Genomic DNA, 26450 nt, shown 5'->3' with positions numbered 1-26450 from the left:
TAAAGGTACTCATTACTCATACATATTAGTGCCTTTTCGCTGTTCACATCTGCGCATGATTTTTTTTCCAATCTCTGTTTAATCTACCTGAAAATCAATGCATCGCTATTCAGCGCTCGTGGTTAATGAAAGCTCGCAACATTAATCGAGCGCTCAGCAGCACGTCCGTCGATCGCCTATATATGCAAAATGACATACAAATATACGGAACATTTACCTCGCTCTTTGTGAGCACAAATACACGTCGAGTATGTGCATCGACCAACAGTTTCATTTCCATCGGGCCTCATCATTATGCAGGCATGATGACTTTTTTTCAAATGTACACACTGCGTCATGCCGTTCAATTATTGAAACAAGTCGGTTGGAGGGTGCTCCATTCTTTTGTGCTGTAACGCGCGTGTCTAGGGAACTTTGTGCTACGCGTTACTATCTGGCGCGGCTTGAAGAGCCGGCGCCCAGATCTAGCCTGTTCTGCTTTTGGGCTGCGGGAACTCTCTCGTGGGAGTTCCCGCGATTAAACTGAATTTGGACTCTTTCGGCCGGTCTGCGGCACCCAGAGCCGGGCACTCGCCTTGGTCGATCTCGTGGTCGACAGGCGGTGTCCTCGAACTCCGTCACTGTCAGACGGACAGTGCTCAAATGCGGAGGATTACGTAATAAATGAATTGCTTTAAGCCAAACTTACTATTATTCAGGACGGTCTCAAACAATTATACGACTCCCTTATAATTTGAACACTTGAGATTCTTTATTATCAGATACGACGACCGCCGCCCGCGACGGCCTAACTTACATTGACCTCCTCCCCGCTCGCTAGCGCACAGAGGGGTCGCCTTATACAGGTGCTAGTGGGGGAAAAGGTGGCTCCTACATTCACCCCCAATTAAAAAACAAAAATTTTGAAAAAAAAATTGGGTTTGTATGGTGGTTCATTGTATTTTTTTTTTAATTAATTATTTTTGGCAAGACAAGGGCAGAAAATAAGATTGGTCTTTTTTACAATTGTCAAACACGATTTGCACTTTGAAGATCTTTAATCTGTAGAGGCAGCAGCGTCGTCGTTGCGGCTTGTTGGTGTCGACGATGGTTGGTGAAGTCAATGACGGGCGGTGATGATGTTTTGTTGTCGAAGGTCTTACTCAGGTGATGGCGGAAGACCTCAGGTTGGTGGGTCGTAGAAGCATCTATAGGTTGGCGTTAGAAGCGAGCCGAAAATTTAGCAGGATCCGATGTTGTAGGGATTTGGTTCGGCAGCGTCGATGACGAAAAAGGAGAAAACTAAGACGTTTTTAGGGTTTAGGTTAACTTCTGGAATATGGATTGTCCCTTTAATATTTGAATCTTTATTTTTTTATTTTGCAGTCATTTGGGTTTTTTTAAAAATGCCATACGATATGAGGCTTTTTTAAATTTGTAATATTGACATGTTTAATTATTGACAATTTTATTGCATCACAAATATTTTCAGGGGAGAAATAGCAAGAGAATTTTCATGTTTATTTGGTTATAGAACTGCTAAAAATTATCTTTTTTTAATTTTATTGAATAAGAATTGTTTGAATTTACCGAATTTACATGCACTTTTGTCAGGTTACCACGATTTTGCTGCTCTATTATTGCATGTTGTGACGTTTAAAGTCAGCCAATATGCGCAGAGGGCGTTGCGAGTGGTTTGGTTTGTGTTAAGCTGTCTTATTGCGGTAACTTATCCTGAAGTGTTATGTTTTTGATGCGAAAAATTAATAAATAATTCTTTCCAACTTAATCTTGCGTTCTCTGCTAGTCCTGGTATTTTTACAACAGTTGCAACGCACGAGTCGCACGTGTACAGTGATATTTGGTCAGCATTTGCGATTACTATTCTATCATTTATCTTTTCACGACAAGGATTTAGTTTTAAAAATTTTCCCGCTCATTTGATGAGTATATTAAAAGTTTATCGGACCTAATGGCTGCTTGCTGCCAGCCCTGCTGAAAATTTAGCTGCGGCATGTGACATTGGTGGAATTACTGGATTTATTATATCTGCTGATGAGAGAAATTTAGCTTTAGGAACTTCCGCCTTAGCAATGGGTTTAGGTTTTTCATTTTAACCTTTATTTTGTGCCTATTGCTTTGGACCTTTTTCCTCGGTCTCAGGGCAGGATGGCACCTTCCTGTTGAACTTTGTCCTGGTGTTTTTGCAAGTCGCTTTGGCTGTGTACCAGGGCGTGGTTGGAAGTTCGGCCAAAATGGTGTTAGTCGTACTGGACCACGATTTTCGCTAAATTGATATTTTCGGTCTTGGATTGGTGGACCTTTGGGCGCATGGCGCTCGCCAGTATGGTAGCCCCTGTGAAGCTGGGGGTTCAGGGAACGCAAACTAACTGGTTGAAGTGGTGGTTGAGTGCGCAATGGACTCTGCACCTGATTTTTGTTGACTTGAGCGTATGGTTTTGCATGGCCACGGCGAGCAAAAGCTGGCCCCGCAAAATTTGCAGCTGCTCGTGGTGGACGGCGAGGTTTTTTCCTTTCTAATTCAGCTTGAATCGGTTTAAATGACTCATCTAATGCAGCCACTGACCTAGAAACTCGCTTGTCAGTGTTTTGCCTGTATTCAGGGTGTACAGCGCTTTTTATTGAGTCAGAATCAGGGTGGTTCTGATCAATTTGTTTGGATATCAGGTCTTTTGCGTGTGGGAAGATAGACGGTGGTTCTTCCGCGTGCTGGAAGCATTTCTCCAGGTCTTTATTTAACTGCACTGTATTGTCAGGTACGCTGTATTCTCGCATGAATGCCGTTTCAAACTTGTCCCATGAGGCAAAGGTATGGCTGTAGATCACAAACCAATTGGCTGCATCCTCCACTAGTGCTGTGGGGAGTCGATACTGCACCAATTGCAACAGGGAAATTCCATGAGCAATCGCTATTTGCTTTATTTGCCTGATAAATTCATAAGGCGATTTCTTATCAGCTCTGCCAGAGTATGTGGGCACTGGGATCTTTGCGAGTTTGAGCAGCGTCGCTTGGGCGCTTATTTGCTCAGGGAAATAGCTTCCTTGGATGGCATTTAGGTTATTTGGGAATGCGGGAAATGCGGCTGACGATGCAAGTGAGAATGCTGCAGGTTGCGTTTTTGGAATTCCTGCAGATTGCGCCGCCATTCCCAAATTCTGGTTTGGGCCCAAATTTTGATTTATTGGGCTAGATGTCACTCGGGGCGCATATTGCGGACCACCATTTGATGTAGAAAATTTTTTCATCATTTCTTCTGGCGCGATTTTGTTTTTCATCATCAAGCGCATCAATTGGTCCAAATGCTGTATGTGGGCCTTTTTGTACATAGTAAAATTTATTTCCTCATTTATCTCATCACCTGTTGGAACGCGTGGTCCAAAGGGTGGTTTTTCGGTATCCCGGAATCCTGTTCCAGGTGTCCCTGTTGTATGATCAGTATGCACTTTTTCTTGATCAACCCCTGCAGGAATTTCGCTAGGGGTGAAATGTGTTGTACTATATACTGTCTCTGACGTCTCAAAATCCGTCGCAGTGAAATCCGAGTCCCCTTTTTCTGGGGTCCTCGTGGAGTCCATCTCTGTGGTGTGACTCATGCTTTCAAAGTCCAAATCAGTTTTTGAGCTTACTACTTCTACCGCACGCTATTTAATAACGCGCGGTGCTCGACTCAGCTTAACGCTCTTCTATGAGCGCAGCCTTTCTGAGCGTCTCAGCTGCCCAATTTAAAACAGCTAATGCCCGGTCTCAAACTGCGGGTGCAATACACGCAGCGGACAGGCCCCCAAATGTAACGCGCGTGTCTAGGGAACTTTGTGCTACGCGTTACTATCTGGCGCGGCTTGAAGAGCCGGCGCCCAGATCTAGCCTGTTCTGCTTTTGGGCTGCGGGAACTCTCTCGTGGGAGTTCCCGCGATTAAACTGAATTTGGACTCTTTCGGCCGGTCTGCGGCACCCAGAGCCGGGCACTCGCCTTGGTCGATCTCGTGGTCGACAGGCGGTGTCCTCGAACTCCGTCACTGTCAGACGGACAGTGCTCAAATGCGGAGGATTACGTAATAAATGAATTGCTTTAAGCCAAACTTACTATTATTCAGGACGGTCTCAAACAATTATACGACTCCCTTATAATTTGAACACTTGAGATTCTTTATTATCAGATACGACGACCGCCGCCCGCGACGGCCTAACTTACATTGACCTCCTCCCCGCTCGCTAGCGCACAGAGGGGTCGCCTTATACAGGTGCTAGTGGGGGAAAAGGTGGCTCCTACAGTGCCTGCCAACATTCCAATGACACTTGACACATGAAATCCAAGTCAACATCATCATATTCCGGTGCGTATATAGTCAATTTCCAAAGAAACATTCCATTAATTGGAACAGCAATATTCAGTATAATAAATTTGTTTGCTTCTATATGAAAAAACCTGCCCACTGGTATACGATAGTAAAAATAATGATTTAAAAAATAATAATTTAAGGATTCTGAGATGTCCCATCTAATTGTTTCGTCTGTCAGACGCAGCAGCTAAAATCCTTTTCCAAGCAGTTTACCAAATTGGATGCGCCCTGCTCTACTGCTCAATTTTAAACTGCAACTTTAATGAATACGAGATGAGAGCGTTATTTGCATTTTTCCGCAGTTACAATCCACTCTTGGTTGGAGTTTGTGAAATTTCGTAGCAGCTAACGTCGTTGGCGAGACCGCAATAGAGAGAGAGAGCGTAACAGCACAGCGGTGGCCGCTGGAGTTTTATGATGTCGGAGGGCCCGCAATCCAATTAGCTCGCCCAGTTCTGCCCCCGTCCTCTCTGTCACTGCCAGAGTCGCACGATTGATAGATAAACTTGCAACCATCCTCCTTGTGTTTGCCCAACCTCCAAACTCAATTTTTCGGCCGTTGTTAAAACAAAGGGGACGAATTTAATTTTGATCAGATTCGCTGCAAAACAACCAACCCTGATGGTGAAAGAGGTGCTGATGACGGTGACTGACGAATGAACATAGATGCGAGGGGAGAGAGTATCATCGTGTGCGAACGCTCAACGGCATGCATACAGTTTTATTTAACCTTTTTTTGTGTTTTATCAGGAGATAATTAAATTTTGTACCTCCGTGGAGTCCAATTTCGTTTCTACGCAGGAAACGGACGAAGTATAACTTGTCAATGCCTTGTTTTTTTGCTCTTGGCCCACGAGTATCGATTGACGGGTAAAAGCAAATTGAATCAAATTTCACAGTAGCTGTCTGCATGGCACTTGCCTGCTAGTTATTTTTATAAAAAATTTAATAAATGAAATTGCACATAATATTCTTATAAATAAACCAAATAAATAGAAGAAAAGCACTATTTCAACATCAATTTATAGTGTAAATTATCAGCCACCTCTTAAACTCTCACTCTCATTAATGGATAGTACATACTGCCTGTTTTTCCACGCAATACAATCTGCTGTAATTGCATTCGTTTTTTTCGCTCCATCATTAAACGCTCGTCTTGGTCCTCAAGGCTGGCTGACACGCGGGGGTGGAAAAAATTAAACTGGGAGCCGCCTGCCAGAGGCGAGAGACAGCAGAAACTTTGCACGAGCGCACTCCAGAGAGATCCTCCCCCTCGTTCTACGGCGGCTCTTTTTGCTTTAGCCCGACAACGAAGAAATGTGCGACGAACATCACAATGGCTGCGGAATTACCTATTTGGCTCGAGAGGCGCTGCTGATGTAATCCTCTTACAGATAACATAATTGGGTTAATATCTGTTTAATGATGGATCGCTGCGCAGACTCGACAGCCACTAGGGCATGCGGAGCGCGGAGCTGGTAACAGCAAAACCGCGCTAAAACCGAGAAGTAAGGATTCGCCTGAAAAGTTTATTGCGTGTTTCGTAAACAAACACCCGCTCGCTGGCTGTCTCCCTTACGTTTTCTGGTTGTTTTTTTCCACCACTTCTACCTCCAGCGTCGGTGTGCATTCATTTCCCTGGAGATATTAAATGTGTATAAATAGAGGGAATGAAACCCAAAGAGAAGAGCCCTACTGGCTTGCTTTTGTTCCTCCTTTCACTCGCTTGTTTATACATGTGCCTGTTTTTTGGCCAAATTTAATTCGGCCGCTTGAGCCCATAACCCACAGAGCATATCCACCCACTTTTTGCCGCCGGCCAATTTCGCCCGCTGCCCCCGGCACAAAGGGATGTACTGCAGAAGTTCATTCGCACTTTTTGCCTCGCTCGTCGGGCGGCTTGAATGGTTCCTTAGGTTACTGCTGATCAAAAAGTTTTTGTGTGCCGACATTAAACTGGAGCGTAGGCAGACACGGAAAATCAATTTACCCCCGAGTTGGCAACAATTTCAAAAACAATTTTCCCTGCTTCGCATATCAGATTTTCTCCCCCAGGACACGCAAGCGGATCAGCGAGTGTGACGAGCCGCAGTTAATACGCCAATGTAACAATATTCCTCCAGCTGAGAGAGGGAGAAAATAATATAGGCGGGGGATGCGAGCGGAGCGCATTATAAGTTTGGGCACATTATTAAGTGTGGGGAGAAGACTGCTAAACAAGTCAGCCAAAGTAAATGAGCCCCAACGAGCGGCAGGAGCATAGCAACCCGGGTTCAAGTAATTAATGTTTGCCATCACGATTGGTTGCGCATTTTAAACTTGCAAGTTTTCAGACTCTTGAGAGAGATCAAATTAATATGTGTGTAGATGGTGAGACGTTGCTGTTTTGGCTGACTCTAAACACAAGCACCGAATTAAGCAGGGACGAATTTTGAAATTTAGTTTGAATATTTCAGCTGGATTCCTGATTTATTGAATTTTAGCGAGCAGATTTTTCTGCATGGAGTGGTATTCCAGAAATTTTGATTGGCTTATAAACAAACATTTTGAATCTCGATTTTTTTCCAGCGCGTCCAATTTATTTGCGAGAAGATAAGTTCATCCCGATACCGTATAAGTCGATTGTGCCTTTTCACCACTTTTCTGGCTGCCAGATGAAACCCGCGCGTTCTGTACAGCACCAGTTGATTTTGTTGAAACCGCAGGCGGCAGCTCTTCCTTTGACGTTCGGCAGCTCCCGAAAGGCCTTTAAGATAGTTACGTGCCTTGCGTCCCGAGATACATCTATCGCCGGTAACCTAATAAAAAGTGGTCACCGCGCTGTGCTGAAACCTATTTCTCTTTGCAATCCGAAAAGAGAAGCAAAAACAGGCCCATTCGGTTGCAGATCCTCTCGATACACGAAATCGGCTGCGCGGCCGTAATACGATCACGAGAGCCGGAGCCCGGCCGGGGCTTGAGCTGGCCGGCCAAGTGCGATAAAATATTAAAGCGGCGCATTAGAGCCCATTGCACAGACGGAATTATTTATTGCTAGTTATTTTATGTGGCTGTGCTGCAAAGGTGCCGCGCGCGTCTGCCCGGTCTGCCGGTGACGCGCGCGCCAGTTCAAGAGACCGTGCATCGCATCTATCTTTCCGCACACACATATACTGCACAGCTTGTTGATTTTTATATAAAAGCGGCCGGCTTTTCAGCCGGTGCCACCACTTGGCTGAGTCTGAAGAGATAGTAATTTATTTCTGCACTTTCGAGAGGGCCAACTTCGCTGCTGTTCGCCCGCTGGCAGGGGTGCTGCAGCTGAATTGAGGGCCGCGGATCTTTTTTGCTGATTATCATTTGGATTCGTTCGAGGAAAAGTGTGCTTTAAGGAACGGCGTATAAGATGTAGAGGGTTCAAGTGGTTTTCACTCTTCCTCTTCCTACCACAGGCACTTAATAGAATAATAATAAAACACGATTTTCAGTAAATTCACACCCGCAATATCAGATTATTTCGTTCAACTATTTTTTTAGACATTGAAAAGTTTTCTTTCGGTTTGCAATGTGTCACGTTTTCTCTTGGGCGGAATTTTCCCTTTTGCTCTTGCTTGCTCTGCGATTTGGAAAGTCATTTATTGATGCGAGAAAGAAACGGTAGAATTTTCGCTGACGTCGTGTGATGCCTGACGCACATGCTGTGGCGTGATGAGGCGTACGTCTGTTTGACAGTAACATAAAGTGCCAACTGAATTGCAATTTGTGAAATTTTTGTAATACTCTGCGCCAGTCCGTGATCTTTTTTCGCTGACGTCCTCGCAATTCTCGCTGTGAATACGACCACTCTGACATGTTTGCTCTTCATTACTGCTCGCCACCGGCGGGTCGGTCGCATTAATATTATACGTGTAGCATCTCTGAAAAATCACACACCGTTGATCTACCTAACGAGAGGGCAAACTCGGCCTGGTCACGCTAATGCCATTTGGCGCCGCCACCATCAAGCAGGGGATAAATTGTGCGGCCAGCGCGCACGTCACGTATTAGCCAGATGATGCAGAGACTGCAGAACGACTGCGATCCGCTCAATTGCCACATTTACTTTGCCCTTTTCTCTTGATTTGCGAATCCTCAACGGGGACAGGTGAGTCGGGGCTGTAAAGGAGATCGTCAATATTGAACGCCGATTGCTCTTGCAAAGGTAGGAAACTCGTCTCAGCAAATATTGCTTAAGATAATGTTTTCTCCACATTATTTTGCATAATTTGATAAAGTTCCAAAACAAGTAGACTAGTAGGTTTGTTAGACCTAAGAAGACTATCAATAAAATTTCTCAAAAAATGGTTTAAATTAAAGGAATAAGGATGAGTTGCTCTTATTATTCTATTCTAACCCGTTTTTTTCTAATGGTTCTGCACGTATGCTCCCTGCCTCTTGTATATTGTCATATCCAGGCAAATAATCGAAGTGCAAAATAAATAGTTTAAAGAGAGTTGAGAAATCGGTTCAATAACTGTTAAAGATGTTTTCTTTTGTTGCTGTTCATGCTGACTTCTCATGACATAATATTAACACACAGTGTTAAATTTATTCATTCCAATAATAAAACTACCCCAACAGTAAATAACTCTGCTCTTTATAAAGCCACATTTATTTCCTCGACTGCATTTCCTTCCAGTTGGATGCCTATACATTGTAAACCAGTTGCAAACGGAAATTTCATTATTCAAAGTAACAGCTAACCCTTCGCAAGTGGTGCTAATTTCGACACTGACGCCCATTTGTTGCTCGGCACGCCAATTGAAAGGGTTAATCGGGCCTCTTTGTCGGAAATGATGATGGTCTATAAGCCGGCGTGTTGTGCAAGTGATGTAATTTAAAACGCGCGCACTGCTAAATTTATCGCCCGCCTCTCACTCAGCACGTCCAACGAGAAATAAGCCACTATTACAATTGTGCGCACGCAACGGTCATTGCATTGGAAATAACACGTTGATTACCGTGGCCAATTCACGTTCATTCACAATAAATATAGATAGCTTGTCTGCCCCAACGTATATTATTACACACATCAATGCTTGTGACTTGCCACGCCGCGCGTGTGTTTTATTGCCTCCATAGATTCTAAATGACCGTTTAGTGGAATAACTTAATAAAGAGGTGCCCGTTTATCTGTTATGTTTACCCACTACTGTGTGCTTGCCGTAGCTCAACCGGGTCTCTAATGAAATCATGAGGAAGTTTCCTGGTGAATGAACTGATGCATGTTGGATTAAAAAAAGTTTGCGTGCAACGTGATCGTAATTAGTTGCGTTCAATCTGCTGGTGCTAAACATTACAATTTTTAAACCACAAGACCCCAGAGAGACAATATCTTGATAAAATTATTAGGTTTTGCTAACGACTTTGAGCCCACTTCAAATTTAACAGTGCTGGAGGGGACATTAAGAATTTCCTTTTTCTGGCGCTCTTTGTTTAATTGCTGAAATTGCGCTCGTAAAATGTGACAAAACTGCCAGTGTAGCGCGTATATACATTTACGCTCCGAGATAAGTCTAATGGTTTCGCGTTCTTCGGGTCCGGGGAAATTAAACGGCCAGGCGAAATGGGCAATTAAAAGTTTCTTATCTCGCGAGCAGGCCAGCAGACATTTGGTCCGTCTGCTTAATTTGCATTGTCGCAGCCGCATTCACCTTGATTTTCACTCTTTGCCAAATACTGCGCATCAGAAAATATCTTGCCACCGAGCATTGCAAAGCAGATTTACTCTTTAGATAAAAAAATGCATAATAATGGCCCTGGCCTTGTGCTGTGGGTTTGTATTCAACATCAGCGTCTCACGCACGCAACAAAGACCAAACCAGTGCTTTTTGTGCATCATCTGTATCCTACGTAGCGCACACGGCCGCTGTGACGTCTTGAATTTTTTGTGCAAACGTCTACGAACCCGTTTGCGGTGACTGTTCAAACGCGCTTGTTTTGCAAAGAGATAATAATGTCGAACGATAATATACGTGTTTGACGGTCAGAAGTTTCTCAACCTGAAAATCGTTGAATCGCTATGACGTAAGCAAACGGGCAGTTCAAATTTGCTGCGCAAATTTGTCCATGAGAGCAGATCAAATCAAAAGTCACATTAAATAAACTAATCTGTTTACATATTTTGATTTTAGTAATGTAAATATAAATTCGGCGTCAAAAATAATTGTATAGCCCATTCAGGAAAACTCATTTGTTGTTAACCGAATTAAGTTTTCATTTTGTGGCTCCAAAGAGAAAATGGTCACGCTATACCTATTTTGCTCCTTTTTGGAGAGTGAATTTAAGCGACGGGCACTCGGAAACTGCATTTGCAGTAAATTTCTGGATTACGCCATCGGCCATTTCGCATCCCCACTTCGGCGGTGCAAACATGTAAATCAGCGCTTTCGCATATTCGGCACGCCGCCGGCCTTTTTTGGCGAGCGCTCTCGCACACGAGTGAGAGAGAGAGAGAGAGCAGAGGAAAGGACGAAACTTTGGAGTTTATTTGCATGCCACTCAAATTGGCCACGATTTCGGGCATGCTGGCAGCCAGGGCTTTCTGCCCGCTTGTAAAACAGCTCAGCGTGCGCAGCGCACGGTGGATAACACTTTTGGGGATGAGCACCATCCTGTGCGCTCGCACAACGAACCCACCTCTTTGCTCGCAGCTCCTGACGTTTTCGCCTGATTGAAGTGACTTTTCCAGCGGCAGGGTAAATGCGCGGAGAAAAAGGAAAGTGCTATTAAGACAGCCAGCAGCAGTTCTTTCTTTTTGCGGGCGGCCGGCCAGCCGGAGGAAAGGAGAGAAAAACTCGTATGTGTGGGCAAATAGAAGGAAAGTTGCGAGTCGGATTCGATGCTGCCAGCTGCTTGGGTTTTCTCCTCTGCGTTGCACCAAGGGTAATGATATTGAACAGGAATTGGAATTTTCCAGCTCCTCAGGTCGAGAGTAAAAAGTGTGTTCCCTTCATGCTAGTCTGAAGGCCGAAAGTTGGCCAGAAAAAACTTGTGCTCCCATCATGTGTGTTTCTCCAGTTAATGACCAAGCGTTTGGAAAGAGAGGTTTTGAGCGTTTCGATCAGGAAAGAAACTCCAATCATTGCCAAAACGTTTTATTCACGTGACCATGGCGTATGATTATACTCGAGAACAATAATCTTCCGAGGAAAACATATTTTTCAATGAGTAACAAAGTATAGAAATTATGTCGTTTTTTTAAAAAAATTCTTCTGTTCAAAAATGCAATTTTCATTATGTTTTCAAGCTTACTGTCAGTCAATTGAAAAATGGGAAATTTGGGTCGTTTTCATGATTTATATACCATCTCTGTCGTGGGAGTCGATTCGAAACGAGGTCGCACAGATTCTGCGAACGAAAATAAACCCTCTATAAAAAGACGCTAAAATAGATTTTCTGCTTTGCATTGAACATTAATAAGTATGATGAACTTTACCTGGGCTCAAAGCTTAATTAATGTAGCAATTATAACATCCCACGCACGTGTTATATCGCATCTCTATTCTGCAACCACACCTTTCCACGTAAAAGCAATTTCTGCAATATAATGAGGAAATTCTCCTTTCATCGTTCACCCGTGATTCTTGGAATTAACATACTATGCACGGCTCACGATAAAATTCACACTGCTGACAAACTAGGCAACCTTTTAACTATTTCTTCTCTGTGCAGCAGTCGATTGCGACCCTTTGAATAATGAGCCATGTTTGATAAAATATTTATTAACAAACCTCCCTGCTTTCATACTCTCACAGAACGAACAAGTTACACTGTTAGAAAAATGCAAGTAAGTCACGCATTACTTACATAACAGCTTACTAAGTAAGAAACTTCCTACACCTTAAGCTAGTTCGATTGCGTATATTCTACTCGTTGAAGTGAGAGCGGATTCATAGAAGAAGAAGCCAGCTTCTTGAGCAGGACTAAAATGGCTCATTTTGTCAAATCTTTTTTTAACAACGTGTAACCCGCATTAAATTAGTAGAGGTAGTTACGCATTCTTTATTTGTATAAATCATAAATAACTGATATTCAAGGAAGGAAGGAAGCCAATCTCGTAGTCAGATAGTGCAAATAATAGACTATTCACGAAGTTGAGAGTCACTCGCTTTGAGAAATGTTTAGACAAGTGGCTCGGAACGCCACATTCATTTGAAAACAAGGTTGCAGCTCTATGTGTTGCCAAATCAATCGACTGCATCAGAAATTGGCTGAGGCTGAGTCGCTACCGATTTTGGCACGAGACCCTGCGCCGCGCATCTAGAACGGAAGTGCATTGCAAACATTCTCAATTTCGTCCCTTGGAGAAGCTGCAGATTCCGCTCCTCTCTCACTCAGCTCTTGCATAATTCGCTGGCGCAGCCAGAGAAGTGCGGCCGCCAGAGATGCACACAAGTCGACCGGCTCACCTGCCTAGTAAACCGCGAGACTGCCTTTTGATTGGCCGTCGCGCTCACACCACGACCACGTGGTGCAGCAGGCGAATGCGGTTTCGCGACATGGGTGACGAGCCTCGAACAATAATCCACTAATTGCGTGCACGCCGCGTCATTCACTTGCTTGTAAACATTGCGCCAGCGCTTATTTTTATCTCGACACGCAACACAATTATATCAAATTATCATAGGTGGCGACAATGTTTTATTGCACTCTGAGTGGCGCCAAAAGTGTCCTTAAAAACTCGTGTAGATTTTGATTATAAAAACTTTTACAACCCATTAAACTCTTTTCATGCGGTTTAATAGGAGAGAAACTAATCCCCAATTACCAGAATCAATCGCCAATAAATAAAAAAATAAATAATCAATTACCCTCAATATTTTATCTATCAACAGAGTAATCTAGATTATGGCAAAAATGTACTATCTGTGCAAGGTTAAATTCATCATAAAAGCCAGTGCACAGAGACACAATATGAAATTCCATCCCTTTCTCTTCCAACGTGCGAGGAGGGTTGGCTGCCTGGCAGCAAGGGGGAAGCTGCACACGCTGTCAAACAAAACCCACTTACACGCTCTCGTGTTCTCTCCACGTCAGCGACTTTTGCGCAGCACTAGTTGTTAAATTTAAATTCGCGTTGGCTGTCGAGCTATATTTGTACAGAATATTATATGAAGAGCGTAGCAAGAAAGATGTTATTTCTCGTTAGCGGAGTTGGTCGGATGCTGAGTTAGTCAGCTGTGTTTAAGAACGCAAGCACCGCCAGAAACTAATTTGTACAACAAACGCTCAAAATCACGCACTAGTTTTGCAACGACGGTTTCTCATCCAGATAAATTCGCTGCACTTGGCTCCGCAAGTTGCAAACGCGCTTTGCATGCAACCAGCGCAATCACAGAGTGGATAATTTTCTAAGTAAGCTTTGTCGTCGGTCGTCTGCGTGGATATATTGCGGCTAGAAAGTAGCGTCCCACTTGATTGCGAACACCTATTTATAGACTGGAAGTAAACGTGCTTTTTGATTGTGCTTCCTAAACGCAACTAAATAAAAACTTTCAACCAGGCTGTTCTTGAGGGGATCATCAAAGCACACAAAACCTTTTTATATCTGTTATTTGCATTTTTTTTATTATTACCAAAGTAGAAAACATCAAACTAATTATCAAGTAAGAAAAGTAAAAATACAAATTAAATTAAGTTCCGAAAAAACAATTTTAGCAGCAGTATAATAGCAGTGCATCAAACGAATAAAATGCTCCTTAAGCTTTTCCTGGAAAATGCAGAGCACAAGTTTGAATTTGCAAGCCTTGTTTTTTCATCAGGACCAGCATTGGCAAAAAAGCAAAATTCGATAAAGATAACTCGGGTTATTTATTTGGCAGATTAGATATGTGTGCTCCCATTACCGCTAGTTGTTGAACCAAAAATGATTCATGCCATCATGAAAAAAGTTAAGCATAAGCCAGCAGCAGCCGGTAATTAAATCGAGAACGCGGCGATAATCGAGGCGGATTGCATCACCATCAGGCGTCGGCGGGAGATAAAAAAGAGTGCAGGAAACACTGACATCATTATCACTCGCGAAATTGACACGGCGTTAATTAAATCGCGTCGGCGAGTGATTGATTGAAATTCCTCACGAAAACAGCGGGACGGAGCAAAAGCTTCAGAAACTTATTTGGCGCAACGGCCGTGGGGCGGAAAACTGATTTTCCGGGAGACAGACTTTACCAAGAAGGGAAATTAAGGGACGTGCGATATCTCGGAAATTTGATAATATTCTTCTTAAATGACGTTTCCCGGGGAAAAGAATATTAAATAGTATTTCAATTACAGAAATTGTAGACATACAATTATGATTTTTTCGCTACCAGCATTCACATTCGTAATACAAAAATGATAAATGTGTGTTTTTTTAATCAAGTACTAATAATATATTTTCAATTTAATTTTCGACAAGTTCAATAAAAGCTAACAACTTGCAACGATTTGTAAGGCATATGAAGACTGGCGCTAGAGAAAAAAATAATGTGATCTTCATTTGTGTGTCTTTCACGTCCCTTGAGCGAGAGTTGGGAAATGGTATCGTCGCGTCGAATTTTCCCTCGTTTTTCACCCTGCTCTACTAATGAGGAAACGTGATCCTGGAGTGAATCGCGTGTGTGTGTGTTTTGTGCTGTGTTTGTTGGTTGCGCCTCTCTCTTTCTCTGAGCGACGAAGAAACCACGGGCACGACACACGAACCGCTCTCTGCGGAGCCTTTCGTGGCGAAGTAATGATAGCTGCGTCGCCACCACATAAGCCACTCATCATCGTGCTTACGCTCGTTCTGTCTGAGCCTATTAATGCGGTCGTCCGCCGCCAAACAAGACATTTCGCTCCCGGAAAACCCACCGGTCCTCGTGCCCTCTTTCACAAAACTAGAAAAGGAAATCCACTACACAGGCACGCGGATGAATTCTCGTTGCGCTTTTGTGCGCGCCCGGCACATATCATCGCTTTTTGCCCTCCCGACAACGCAAACAGAGACAAAGGAACGCCCACATGTTTTTGCGTGCGAAACCGAGTACAATCTGTGTTGCCGGAACGCAGCGTTTTCTGATCAATACTGCTCCAGGGAGCCGACGGGAAACGTGCAATTTACCTCAGAAGGGATTTGGAGTAGTTTGATTTCGCGAGTTTTGATTTTGTGACCAATACGCCCAAACGTATCAATTTTTGCATTCATTTAATATGAATATCTTGAATTTGGAATATCTCAATCTCAAAGCTCCAATATATTGACAAACACTGACTAGTTTTAAATCCAATATTATCTGCTTGTACCGACTTTCAAACTTTTGTAGTGTATTTATTTCAATTTTCCCAATTCCCTACCAATAAGAAAAGCTACAATTAAAAAAAATACAAATCACAACCCAGAAAACTAGGTGAACTCTTCTTGCGTCACCTCGTGAAGTGTTAAAGAAGACTATGGCGACAATTTAAATTCATAAAGAGGTGGAATGTTAGCCTGTCGTTGCCTGATATTGATGTTCTGCGTTGCCGGCGTTGACGCTGCAAAGTTTTGTGCGAGAGCGTGATTAATTTTGCATTAGAGAGAGAGAGCTCTAGCCGGGTTCCGCCAGCTGAAAAGCTTAGCTCGTAGCTTTTTATAGGCGCACCAAGCCGAGTGTGTATATTTTAAGCGCGGTATTAAAATGCAATGCAATATTCAACAGTCGGCCTCTGTGTGTGTAGATGTGTGCGCAGCTTTTTTATAAGCTTCTATGTGTGCGACTTGTGCGAGCCAGTATATTATGTGGCGTATAATATTCGGATCGTCTCTCTGCATGAGGCGGTTTGCGCTGCGCATTCTATGTAAACACATCCAACTTGCGAAATCACTGCTCTGTATACAAAATAGTGTGACCAGACAAACATGCTCGATTGTGGGCTGACGCTATATAATGAAAAAACTGAGCTCATCAAGATATTGTTTTTTAGAGGAAAATACTCATTTAGCAGCTAGAGCAGTTGCATTTTAAAAACTCTCTTGGATGGAGACAAAAAGCTTCGAATTCCGGAATAACTTTTCTTTGCATCTGGATGAGTATCAAACCATGTTTGTGTTGTAGAAAGTTGGTGGTTGCCCTGCAAAAGAAACAGAAGGGTGCAGAAAAGTTTGAGTGCTACTAATGCATCCGGGACAGACGGAAAAAGTTTTATTATTTTTCTACTGTTGCAGTTTGGAACTTCGTGATGCATATTACGTGTCGAATGGATAAAGTGCATCATCTTTCGAAATCTGAAAAGGGACGGACTGCGGTTATAATCTGATACGCCGACCGCCGACGCGTTAGAGCACTGTTGGATCGTTTTGCATTTGTGCATATTATGTTGCCGTCTGCACTGTTACTTCATCCATCATATAATTACGGTCGAACTTTTATCAAAGCCGCGCTGGCTACGGAGAACTCTATAAAAAGTTTCTCACCGGCGGCTCGTGTCGAACTTTATGGGCTGGTTCGGCTTGAACGAGAGCCGGTCTCTTTCATTTCAGATCAATGGAGCGTGAGGACAATAATTGTAGCTCTAATTACCTCGCACGGCGGCTCCAAAGAGAGATGCTATCAGGGCGCAAAAGAGGCGCTCTTGTACCATTACGCCATCAAAATGTAATTCGCATACGCGCCCGCTCGCAACACACGGCAGCAGTCTGGACTTTTTGGCCGCGGCTCTTCGGACTGCGCAGCATCCGGCGTGTAAATCATCACGCTTGAAAATGGCTTGTGCAAATTTAGAGTAGTTTTTATTCTGTCGCACAACAATATTGTTGTTGTGTGCTGTGAAAATAAATTTGGTACTATAACGATACAAAATCGTTATTATTAAAACCTAACAAAACTGTGACGAACTCAGGACCAGAATTAGCTCATGGAATCAACCTTTGCTAGTTTGCGAAAAAATTAAAGATCAAACAATTTAATTATATAAAATATTTTGTTAAATAAATGAACGATTAAATTTAAATAGATCATAGTACATAAATTTACCACTTATCGTTTTATATTACCACACAATTTTGACACTGTTACCCAATAATAAAGTCTTTGTAGGTAATTTTTTATTAAAATCATTAACAAAAAACGACCGAGACTGTATCGACATCTTGAGTGTATGTGTTTTTAATTTAGCGCTCTTGAAATTAACACCATTTTTTAAAATTCGCCATGTCTCAAGAGTTGAAATACCACTGAGTAAGACCAGTCTTGTGCCCTCTCTCCTTCAACTCGATTGATCATGAAAAATCATTGTCTCGCCTGTGGTGAACCGCACAGTTGACTTAACTCATCGTCCTCAATTACTGTGAAATGTGACCAGCCCTGCCATAGATTGACACACGTGTCTAGGATTCGCCGAAATCTGTGCATGACTTTTTCATGCGGGGTCAAGTGCGACCTAAACTAAACTCTGCTTGACCTGGAGGTCAAGTGACACTCTGCGCTAATCGACACAAACTGCGCGTCGCTCTGTCTGCCCGAGTCTCTTGTGGGTGAGCGACTCTGCGAGTTCATGATAATGATCCATCATTTTTAATTAAAACGCGGCCCCAGAAGAAAAGCAGCGGTGTGAATGGCGAAGAGCGTTGAGGGCGTGAGGAAACCGGAGCGCACGACTTAATTAAACTCGCCGTTCTTTGTTCAATGGATTTGCCACTTTATTAAAAATTCCTGGCCTCGCACTGTGCGGCGAAATTGCTGCTCGGTGTGCCGCATAATTCTCGCGCGCGTTTCGAGTTTGCCACCCAAATGAATGAAGACGTCTGAAGGAGACAAGGTGACACACGCGTGCTGGTTTTGAAATATTAAAGCAGCTTTCGTTTCGTGCTCTTTTAATACGAGAACAAAAGGTTGTCGGTTTTGACACGCCGTTAAATGTGTGTGGCTCACAGGGGAAAATAAGAGATTTACGTGTTTCTCAGAAGTTCAGCCGTATGCCAGTTAAGATTTAAATTTTGACGGTAAAATGATGGAAGTCCAGTTCAAAATCGTTATATAATTATTTTCGCATAAGCTGATGTCTACTTTAGTACAAAATTTTAATCTCGCTTGTGTAAACATAACAAGAGAGGTTTTATAAACACATAACAATAGCCTCATTGTTATTGAATCTATAATATCTGCCTCGAACCATCGATTTTCCGCAGACTCAGCCGATTATAGAAATTTGGCACACACGCCCGGGCGTAACCAAGCGTCACTTCTCATCTCCAGCCGCTCTCCAATAAACTTTTTGTATGTATTGATCAATATACGCGCACTTCTGGCAGCGGCTCGGTGCCGCAAAATCCAATTTCAAAACAAATATCTTGCGCGCACGTATATAGCAAAAGGAGCAATAAATTTTTTACCTGTCATTGGCACAAAACTACTTTTCACCGCTGGCGGCAGCTCGCGCAAACCCATTTCCCGAAAAAGCTTCAGGTGTGCGTGCGATCTAATAACTGTTGAACGAGTGTTTGACTTGCAGCAATCCACTTAATAACTCGCTCTCCAGCCTCTCATTCAGGCCGAAATTGCGTCCCTTTAGCGCGCACTCTCTCTCTCGCGCGCGCCTGAACACAATTGAAGAAAGGATGGAGTTCTTAAGCGGCGCCAGAGCACACGTCCCCTGTAAAAGCTTTGTGATTATTGTTTTATTAGATTGCTACTCGTAAAATACGCCAGCTGCTGGAGGCGGATTCATTCATGAATTTTAATTGTGTCTTTTTGTCGGGGCGCAAAAAGTGCCCGTAGCCGCGTGAAATTGGCTCGCAAGTGTTATTTTATGTGCCTGTTTCGCATAATGGGTCGAAAGGAAAGGGATGCCACCCACCCGCTCGCCCTGTGACCGGGCTAATTTGTTTGGAAACAGTTTGCGCTTGAAATTGGATTCGTTTATTGTTGACTGACGAACGTGGCGATCGATTGTTTTGTTAACTGCTACGCAAATATTTCGTGGGAGTCGGTCCAGACGCAAAAGAGTAATTGAATGATGTCAATTCTGACTGCATAAATTGAATGTCAAAGGCAAAATATTTCATTTTCAGCCAACAATCCTCTGGCTTCGATAGAGTGAATTAAACATTTCAAAAGTGGTGCAGGCAGATAAAGCCTGGCAATTCGTTGGTTGACAATTAGACAGGGATTTTGATAGGATTTAGGTTAAAATCACAGTATATGAAGGTTTTCTGTTGAATCTGTCCGCGTCAATTTTGCATCAATGAATTAATAAATTCACATATTAATGTCATAAAATGCTTTGATTTGCAATACATGTGAAACTCGTTCATTGCAAATGATGACAGATTCCTTCTACTGCCTCGCAGTTCTTATTCATTTGCTCAAAACTGCTGGTGAAAGATTCTATTGAAGCACTGTCAGAAAAACACTTTCCACGTTCCTCGTTTGATAAGCACATTTATTTGTGTTTGTGTTCGCCTTAATAAAAATGTATCTCCTACGGCACGTCAAGTCAAACATCCGTAAGGTGAGTGGCGCTGCTCCCTGCTCGACTTGTCAAAGCGGCAACGTGGAACAACACATTTGAGAATAAGAGGCTGTCAAGACACAAGAGGAGCAGATGAAAATTTCATTCTCTCTGCGGAGTCGCGAAGAAAAACACTGGGGCGCCTGTCAATTGGCAGCCTAGGCAACTGGCTCGACGCGAGCGCTCACCGGGCTGCCTATCTTCAATTAGTCCTCCTCCTCTTGGCTAAATTCGGCTGTTTTTTCCCTCCACCAGCGCCAATTTGCATCCAACCGAATTGCGGTAAAAGGCTTTTAGCGTCTTGTCATCCTCAGCATCTGTCTGGCTGAAATTCAGTTAACTATCGCCGCACGCAAAGTGGAGTTTACCCATTATTTTTGCTCCATCGCGTTTTAAGAGGCAGAATATATATATAAAATAATTCCCCCCGCGCGCGCGGGAAGCATCAAAATGGAGTGCTCGCTCGCTGGCTCTTTCATTAGATACAAAATGCATGCCAGCAAGCTCTTTTCCGTTTCTCCAGACAACCAGCCGCACAGCTAGCGAGCTGTTTATAAATGGAGGCTTTTACTCCCCCGCACACGCTCTCCACCCTGAGAGTGGCACACTACTTTGCTTCTTTTCTCGCTCTCCAATACGGGCTTTGATTTATCGCCAGCGACGAGCGGATTGACGCACGGTGAACGCGCTCCATCAATTTTTAGTCGCTGTTTGTGCCGTACTCGTAATTAATGATTCAGACACGATGCACGCCTATTTGGTCGTTATTGCGGATATTTTACGGCTCGTGTGATTTCGGCGCTTAATTAACCGCGATGGAGCCACACGATTGCATTGCTCCATTACTAATAATCATCCCTCTTCCAGCGAGTTGCAGTTCATTCCAGCCCGATAGTAAATCAGTGAGCAATGTTTGGCTGTTAAAGGGGTTGTTTCCGATGCGAACTTTATCTGTTAGTTTGACGTCGATTGCTTGTTCCATTAAGGTAAAATCGTATTAAACATATTAGTTGAAATTGTTTTGTAGCAGGGAACATTTGGCTAGAATGATGCACATTGAAGTTAAATTATTTTTTTCAGTTTTGAAAAATGGGAAAATGATTTTCCAGATTAAATGAAATGTTTTTCATTTCTATAAAGTCGGCATTGCATAAATTCTAAAAACAAATAGTGCAAAGTGAATAAAAACCAAATTTATTTCGACCATTTCCAGACCTCATCATCAAACCTGGTTGTGAAACAAGCCACCAAGTCGTACACTCACCACATAGGTACTTGAATGACTAAATTAATGATTACAAAGGGGAGAATCAACCACTGTGGTAACCCGCCTCAACCAATTTTGTTTTCATTCTCTTTATCAACAAATCGTTGAGAATTTTTTGTAAGCGGTCGCTTTCCTTTCAAATGCACAACATTTTTAATTATCTTTTTTAAAACTATTTTTGAAAGGTTCAAAATATTGCTATTGTTTCCTCTAAAAATTCCTTTAGTTGAAATTTCACGCGTGATGCACGGCACGCTTTTTCGCTTGTCGATCCCCTGACCTTCGCCGCAGGCCATTGCTTTGGCCGCGTCATTGCTCCTGTGTCGTTGCGTTGTCTCAGCCGATGAAAATCGAGAGTGGCGGAGAAGAGGAGTATAATAAAACTGCACGACTATTTTCACTGCCGGGCTGGCTGAAAAGTGTGTCGGTGGGCCGCTTCTCTCCCAACTCTCGAGATCTGGACCAGCGGCAGCAGCAGCCAGCCTGCCAGCTAGCCGTATTCATACGGACTTTGCGCAGAGATGTCATATCGATCCGTTTAAAGGTCTCACGTGCTTGGAATATAGCCATACACACGCTCGGGCAGCGGCAAAGATCCAACTGAACATCGCCGAAAAAGCATCTTAACTCTTTTTTGCGCGTCTGCACAACGGAGGAACGGTTGCGGAAAAGTTAGTTTCGAAATTGACCTGTGCAGACAGGACGGAAAAGCCGATTGCATTTGCAGCGTGCAATAAGTTCCAATTCCGACCCCGCTGGTAGATGCGAGCAGAGCAAGCTGCTGTCGAAGCGGGAAAAGAGAGCAGCTCCACTACTTTGTTGGAATCCTTTTATTGTGGTGCGAGTCGAGTGTGGTGCAGCAAGCAACAGAAATCAAACTCGGACCGCTGCATGTTGAGAATGCGATTGACATGACATTTGCTCTGCGGCTGACCTCGTTTGCTCTAATTTACTCAAGGGTCGCTCTGTTTGTGTTCGAGAGGACGTAGGGGCTAGGGAATCCGTGTATAGTTGGAGCGAGGCAATTCTTAAACACTGCCGTCTCGCGGCAGGGGTTCCTCATGGATCCCAACAGGGAATCTAAATGCAACTCGTGTATTCGTTTCTATTCAAAAGTTCGGCCGAGCAACTTGACCGCTACGCCTACGAATTACGAATTTATCGGATCTGCGGGAAGAAAAGGAAAATCAACATTTTCGACGTTGTCAATAAATAAAATCGCCTTTACCGAACACATCCGCTCTAGCAGGAGGGTTCGGAACGTAAAAAACCGGCTCGGCATCCACTTTGGCCGCTCGCATCTTGAGGCAAAGCACATTATCGACGGCATAAAACTGCCGAGCGAGTGGCCCTCCACCACCTCCCCTCCTCCCCTCGGCAGGCACAGACGCGAAATTGAATTCGGCACACACACAGCCACCGCTGCCGCCGCCGCCGGTGCCGCCGGCCAAACTGGCAATTCCGAACTAATGGCCGAGCTTTAATTTCCATCAAGGGCCAACTGTGCGAGAGCGCACACTTTATTGTGCACCCTAAATTAAGATAAGGGACGGCTGCAGTGCAGCGTGCCGTCGCTGATAAGATAAGGGAGGTGAAACGGACCGGCGCCGAAAAGCGGCAAGAGTCGGAAATGGACGTTTCGGGAAAACGACCGCCACTCTCCGGTCTCCAGAGAGAAAACAAGGGCAGACGGTCTAGGTCTGGATGGAAGGAGAGTGCATTCCAACGAACACTTGGGCTGAGACTGTACGGTTTTTGCACCAATTTTCCAGCAGTGTAAACTTGGGTCGCGTTACTCTCTGGAAAAAAGCTTTCCCTATTTATTGCATAAATCATGCCATGGGGTCAGGATTGCACTTTGTTGTCACTAACTTTCCAAAATCTCATTGGTGTTAATCTGTCCCTCTCGCGAAGAATGAAAAAAAGAAAAAGGCAATTAACTCTTCTTAGGAAGTGTGACTCTGGCAGCCCCTAGGCATTGTGTGTTTTCTCGTAACGGCCCAACTGGAATCCGGCGCGTCGGGCAATAACAGCATCTGCACAGCTCTCTCGTCAAAGTTGAAATCTCGTTATTAAGCTAGGGTCCCGGCTGCTGATGAGACCGGCATTCCTGATGAGATGCCAAGAACACCGCCGCAACGCAGCTCGGCAGCGGCACTGAGGGCGGCCGAGAGACCTGTGACGCCCGATCAAAGTTCGCCGAGGTCGCAACAAAGGCGCTTTTCTAACTCAATTAGTAACTCTCGGCCGGAATTGCGCTAGCCCGACGATCGCCATATTTAATGCGGTTATCTGATCTCTTGGCAAATTGCCCCTCGGCAGTCCTTGCAAGTTGCTACTTCATTTATTTGTCCCAGTAGTGTGCAAACTAGATGATATATTCATTCACGTGAAAATCGGCGTTGGCCGGGTTGGCGAATTCAATATGAAGGTACTCGGACAATATCCAATTATCCTCGTTTTTTGTTTGAAAGGGGGATCGTAATACCTGCCGCGGAAACGTCACTGTTTGCAGAAGCGAATTACATTTTGCATTCATTAGCAAGAATGGCAGCTGCACGCGCGACATTTTTTACCAACCCCAGCTGGGCGAAATGCGAATTAAATTTCCTGCTCTCAGTCAGTCAGCCGGAGAACAATCAACGTCAAGTTTGCCGCGCCACTCGTGACTTTTTCGTTTTTTGTGCCCGACGGGGGCGTAATTCGCGCTATTTTTGCTGCCAACAACTGCTCGACGGGCGGCAGACGGCACCGTGTATATTTTCCGCCGCTTTTTATTGCCACGGAAAATTTAATTTTGCATTCCGACAACGAAGCAGAATAAGATTATTTTTGCTCGTGCACACGGCCAGCCAGCTAGCCGGGCGAACCAACCGGCTCACCACGGCTCACAATGAAAATCGCAGATTAGATTAGAGCAAGCTGCAGTCTTTTTGTGCCGTGTTCGCCGGCAAAATTAAGGATTATTTATTCGCAAACTGGCAACTTGATTTACTTGTAGCCAACTTGTTGCGAATGTTGCTTTAAATGAATTTCTATGAGCGCATGCGTTTTCGTTGAATTAATTTAAAAGAAATTCATAACTTTTCGTTTGATCTGCAAGATGTGCACTCCTTTTTTCCAATATAAATTTTAGCATTCACACATTTCCATTTCATTGCAGAGCATTTTATTTATGAAAATTGTTGGACATCAATCGGAATTGACCACTTTTCCTGGCCAACACACTGCGGCATTTGCATTACAAAAGCACGAGTTAAAAATAAATTAAAATTCGCATTCGTTTACCTGTCTACTCGAAGCATGTAACCACACGCATGAACTTGATTCAAAAGCGGCAATTAATTTTTAAATGGGGCATTGTGCTCGAGCGCGTGATGTTTGTTCGCCGTAGCAACAATAGCCGCATAATTAATAATGAGCACACCGCGCGCTCCAAACAGACACAAGCGACGCGCGCACGATTAATTAAAACGCGCACGGCCGTTACTCAGGAAAGGGCAGCGAGCCCAGCCCTTTTTCAACCGTGGATTCGCATGAGATTCACTCTCCAGCGTGCAGGGTTGCCGGGGCTCAGTAAGGTACAAGTAGGGTTCTCGAGCGAGCATTGGATATTTTTTTAAAATCTCTCGGCGATTTTTATTGAATTAGATTTACTAAAAAACACAATGAAACTCTTTTGTCAGGAAAGAAATCATACTTTTTCATAGTATATTTATATTTATCTTTCTTGTTTTGTTCAAACCAGGCAAGGTCTTGTTGGTTTATTTCTTTTATTATGACAAAAATTGTGTAGCCAAATTGCCAAGCTCCAGGCAACCCTACTCACGCGTGTGTCTGCCCTTTTTCATAATCCTCAAGTGCAGCAGTGAGTCGGTAACAGGTTGATGCTCTTTTATTTTATCACGGCTAATATTGACTGTCTGACATGGTGGCAGCTCCTGCGCTGCGATTCCCCTCTTCATCACCGTCGTCGTAAATTTCCTCTTTTGGTGCAAGCGCTGCGGCTTCATTTTCGCTTCATCAGAGACGATCCGTGTCGTTTTTCCGGCACAGCGTTGTAAACATGTTGGTGCCTCAGCAATAATTGCGGGCGTGAACTTTTTAATCAGGCCGCCGCAGAGTTGTAAAAGTTGGCACGCCGTGCGATTCCCGAATGTAAAAACGGAGCTGGACCGCATCATATACACACACGATTATTGCTCGCAACGACAGCGGCAAGTCGTAATTTCCAAGTTTGAACGAGCGCTCTTTGTTTAAAGTGCGGCCGCTGGTTCATTATTATGACGCAGTGAATTTTTGCGGCAACCATAAAGCGAGCCTAATTTCCGCGCGTGCATCATTACCCGCTTCCAGATTTTTGGTTGTTTCGTATCGCTGTTTGGCGAAAGAGAAATTTCGCGCGCTTTTACGAGGCAGGCACGTTTATGAATATTGTCCGGATGCCTAATCAAGAGAGCAGACGCACATAGTCGTGCGCTAACTTTTAACAGTGCAAGAGAAAAGTGGCAAATAATGCTCACTCGTGGAACTTTCCTAATTACCTTCATAAATGGAGCGACGGAATCACTTTTTAATAAAGAGAGACCGAACAATGAACGGCAATACCATACGGTAGATTATTTGAAAGCAACTTTGAGGAGTGACAAAAGGTACGCGTTTTGCAATTATTTCTCCCTTTGTGAGCTGCCGTCCAATTTTCTCTGATCAATTTTCGCCATTTGCATGTCCATTTCACCCAAAAGCAAAAGCTGTGACGGTAATCGTGGCATCAACAAAGCGCTCGCTCTGCTCCGCTCGCCAAAGGGCTCTCATTCGCAATAATAACAGAACGAGGCGCATATTATCTAGTCTGAGCCGAGGTAGGCATAACGGCGGTCACGCGTGCTTCGCAGGTTGCCTGCCAGCACCAAGTTTGATCAGAAGTAATGGGAATTGGGACCTTGCAGTGGTCCGGCCCTGGTCTGTTGTTGTTATAACGAGCTCGGGACGCAGCTATTAACGATTTTCGGCTACTACTGCTGCTGCTGGAATGTTTAAAGGGATTACAATTTGGCCTTTACGGCCGCCGGCTTGCGTTCCTATTGAAAATTATTACGAGCTTAGTTACGACGCTTGCGACGACGACGACGACCGAACCCGCCAGACCACCCGTCGGTCATTACAGCTAATTGAAGAGCGTTCCTCGACAATTTGCGCGGTCGTTTTCTGATATTAAAATGGCCCCTCATTGATTCTGCTCGGCTGAAGGGGCGGATTCGGCAGTTCACGTAATGAAGCATGTGGTGATGATGGGGCTTACATAGCTTCTTCTTCTCCTGCCGCCGCCGCCGCTGCTGCTGCCTCTCAGACGTGTAATATTTCGCCGTCG

General features: G+C 44.0%; 1 protein-coding gene across 4 annotated transcripts in view; it reads left to right on the top strand.

The window, feature by feature from the left end:
* LOC135939632 (low-density lipoprotein receptor-like) overlaps positions 1–26450 on the top strand; it is a 95598-nt gene that overhangs the window by 22921 nt on the left and 46227 nt on the right. The window lies entirely within an intron of this gene.

The sequence above is a fragment of the Cloeon dipterum genome, chromosome 3 (assembly GCF_949628265.1).
Source record: "Cloeon dipterum chromosome 3, ieCloDipt1.1, whole genome shotgun sequence".
In the NCBI taxonomy this organism is placed as follows: domain Eukaryota; kingdom Metazoa; phylum Arthropoda; class Insecta; order Ephemeroptera; family Baetidae; genus Cloeon; species Cloeon dipterum.
This window is presented reverse-complemented; position numbering and strand designations above follow the sequence as displayed.